Here is a 3,725-nt window from a genome sequence, read left to right as displayed (position 1 = left end):
GTGCTCCACCCTTAGTTGTCCCATGTTGGAACTTAATTCTCCTAGGGAGGTGTTTAGTTGCTCCCAATAGTCTTGTGGAGGAAAGTGCATCCCTTGAGGTATCTCAGGGATCTCATGATGAGAGGTCTCTTGTGTGCTCCATCCTTGTCTTGGTAATGGGCTTATCCTCATCAATGGTGATGTCTCCCTCTATGTCAACTCCAACTGAATAACAGAGGTGACAAATGAGGTGAGGAAAGGCTAACCTTGCTAAGGTAGGACTTATCCGCCACCTGTAGAGTTCTTGGGCTATGACCTCATGAACTTCCACTTCTTCTCTAATCATGATGCTATGGATCATGATGGCCCGGTCTAAGTAACTTCAGACCGTTGCTAGTGGGATGATTGAGCGTTGGATAACTCCAACCATCCTCTAGCCACGGGTTGGGTCATGCCTTCTCAATTGAACCGGCTGCCTCTTGAATCTCTCTTCCATTGTGCGCCCTCTTCACATATGATGTGAGGATTTGGTCCAACCTTTGATCAAGTTGACCCTTCTTGTGTAAGGATGTTCATCTCCTTGCATCATAGGCAAGTGAACGCCACCCTCACACTTTCCGGACTAAAATCCAAGTATTTCCCCCGAACCATAGTAGATAATTCTTTGGATTCGGGTTCACACTTTGATCATGGTTCTTGGTGATCCATGCATTGGCATAGAACTCTTGAACCATCAAGATTCCAACTTGTTGAATGGGTTGGTAAGTACTTTCCCAACCTCTTCTTTGGATCTCATGGCGGATCTCCGGATATCACCCTTTTTGAGTGAAAAGGGTACCTCGGGATCACCTTCTTCAAGGCCACAACTTCCTAGAAAGTGGTCTTGATGCACCCTTGAGATGAACCTATCCATCTCCCATGACTCGGAGGTGGAAGCTTTTGCCTTCCCTTTCCTCTTTCTAGAGGTTTCTCCGGCCTTGGATGCCATAATGGTTATGAAAAGCAATGCTTTTACCACACCAAACTTAAAATGTTTGCTCGTCCTCGAGCAAAAGAAGAAAGAAGAGAGTAGAAGAAGAAGAAATGAGGAAGAGGGAGATGGTGGTGTATTCGGCCAAAGAGGGGGAGAAGTGGTGTTTTGGTTGTGGGAAAATGAAGGATGGATGTGAGTTGTGAAGAGAAAGATGGGATTTGATAGGTGAAGGGGTTTTGGGGAAGAGGTATTGAGGTGACTGGTGAATGGAGGAAGAAGAGAGAGAGTGGTGGTGGGGGTTGGTGGGGATCCTGTGGGGTCCACAGATCCTGTGGTGTCAAGGAAAAGTCATCCCTGCACCAATGTTGCTCAAAATCACGTTTTGAGCCTTTCTGGCGTTAAACGCCGGGCTGGTGCCCATTCCTGGCGTTTAACGCCAGTTCTTGCCCTTTTCTGGCGTTTAACGCCAGTCTGGTGCCCCTTTCTGGCGTTAAACGCCCAGAATGGTGCCAGACTGGGCGTTAAACGCCCAACTGCTAGGTTTACTGGCGTTTGAACGCCAGCAAATCTTCCTCCAGGGTGTGCTGTTTTTCTTCCTGTTTTTCATTTGTTTTTTTTTTTGCTTTTTCAATGGATTTTGTGACTTCTTATGATCATCACCTACAAAAAACATAAAATAACAAAAGAAACTATATAAATTATAATAATCATTGGGTTGCCTCCCAACCAAGCGCTTCTTTAATGTCAGTAGCTTGACAGAGGGCTCTCATGGAGCCTCACAGATACTCAGAGCAATGTTGGAACCTCCCAACACCAAACTTAGAGTTTGAATGTGGGGGTTCAACACCAAACTTAGAGTTTGGTTGTGGCCTCCCAACACCAAACTTAGAGTTTGACTGTGGGGGCTCTTCTTGACTCTGATTTTAGAGAAGCTCTTCATGCTTCATCTCTATGGTGACAGAGGGATATCCTTGAGCCCTTAAACAAAGGATTCTTCATTCACTTGAATGATCAGTTCACCTCCATCATCATCAATCACAGCCTTTGCTGTGGCTAGGAAGGGTCTGCCAAGGATGATGGTTTCATCCATGCACTTCCCAGTCTCTAGGACTATGAAATCAGCAGGAATAGTGGTCTTCAACCTTTACCAAAACATTCTCTACAGTCCATGAGCTTGTTTTCTTGAGTTGTCTGCCATCTCTAATGAGATTCTTGCAGCTTGTACCTCAAAGATCCCTAGCTTCTCCATTACTGAGAGGCATGAGGTTTACACTTGACCCTAAGTCACACAGAGCCTTCTTGAAGGTCATGGTGCCTATGGTACAAGGTATGGAAAACTTCCCAGGATCTTGTCTCTTTTGAGGTAATTTCTGCCTAACAAGTCATCCAGTTCTTTGGTGAGCAAAGGAGGTTCATCCTCCCAAGTCTCATTTCCAAATAACTTGTCATTTAGCTTCATGATTGCTCCAAGGTACTTAGCAACTTGCTCTTCAGTGACATACTCATCCTCTTCAGAGGAAGAATACTCATCAGAGCTCATGAAAGGCAGAAGTAAGTCCAATGGAATCTCTATGGTCTCATGTTGAGTCTCAGATTCCCATGGTTCCTCATTGGGGAACTCATTGGAGGCTAGTGCACCCCCCTGAGGTCTTCCTCAGTGGCGTTCACTTCCTCCCTTCCTCTCCAAATCGCCATATTGATGGCTTTGCACTCTCCTTTTGGATTTTCTTCTGTGTTGCTTGAAGAGTACTTGGAGGGAGTTCAGTAACTTTCTTGCTCAGCTGTCCCACTTGTCCTTCCAAATTTCTAATGGAGGACCTTGTTTCATTCATGAAACTTTGAGTGGTTTTAATTAGATCAGAGACCATGGTTGCTAAGTCAGAGGGGTTCTGCTTAGGATTCTCTGTCTGTTGCTGAGAAGATGATGGAAAAGGTTTGCCATTGTTAAACCTGTTTCTTCCACCATTATTATTGAAACCTTGTTGAGGTCTCTCTTGATTCTTCCATGAAGATTTGGGTGATTTCTCCATGAAGAATTATAGGTGTTACCATAGGGTTCTCCTAGGTAATTCACCTCTTCCATTGAAGGGTTCTCAGGATCATAAGCTTTTTCCTCAGATGAAGCCTCCTTAGTACTGCTTGGTGCATTTTGCATTCCAGACAGACTTTGAGAAATCAAATTGACTTGTTGAGTCAATATCTTGTTCTGAGCCAATATGGCATTCAGAGCATCAATCTCAAGAACTCCTTTCTTCTGACTTGTCCCATTGTTCACAGGATTCCTTTCAGAAGTGTACATGAATTGGTTATTTGCAACCATCTCAATTAGCTCTTGAGCCTCTGTAGGCGTCTTCTTCAGATGAAGATCCTCCAGCAGAGCTATCCAAAGACATCTTGGACAGTTCAGAGAGACCATCATAGAATACCTATGATGCTCCATTCAGAAAGCATGTCAGAAGGACATCTTCTGATCAATTGTTTGTATCTTTCCCAAGCTTCATAGAGGGATTCTCCATCCTTCTGTCTGAAGGTTTGGACTTCCACTCTAAGCTTACTCCATCTTTGTGGTGGAAAGAACTTTGCCAAGAAGGCATTGACTAGCTTTTCCCAAGAGTCCAGGCTTTCTTTAGGTTGAGAGTCCAACCATATCCTAGCTCTGTCTCTTACAGCAAAAGGGAATAGCATCAGTCTATAGACCTCAGAGTCAACCCCATTAGTCTTGACTGTGTCACAGATTTGCAAGAATTCAGCTAAAAACTGATGAGGATCTTCC

General features: G+C 44.4%; 1 non-coding gene across 1 annotated transcript; it reads left to right on the top strand.

Annotated features, from left to right (window-relative positions):
* The first annotated feature begins 3,397 nt into the window (after positions 1–3,397).
* LOC130952237 (small nucleolar RNA R71) lies at positions 3,398–3,505 on the top strand. The gene has a single exon (XR_009074417.1). It is a non-coding gene; the product is annotated as a small nucleolar RNA R71 (small nucleolar RNA).
* The last annotated feature ends 220 nt before the right edge of the window (positions 3,506–3,725 follow it).

The sequence above is a fragment of the Arachis stenosperma genome, chromosome 9 (genome assembly GCF_014773155.1).
Source record: "Arachis stenosperma cultivar V10309 chromosome 9, arast.V10309.gnm1.PFL2, whole genome shotgun sequence".
NCBI lineage: Eukaryota > Viridiplantae > Streptophyta > Magnoliopsida > Fabales > Fabaceae > Arachis > Arachis stenosperma.
Note: the sequence above shows the minus strand (reverse complement) of the source record. Positions and strands in the feature narration are given on the sequence as shown.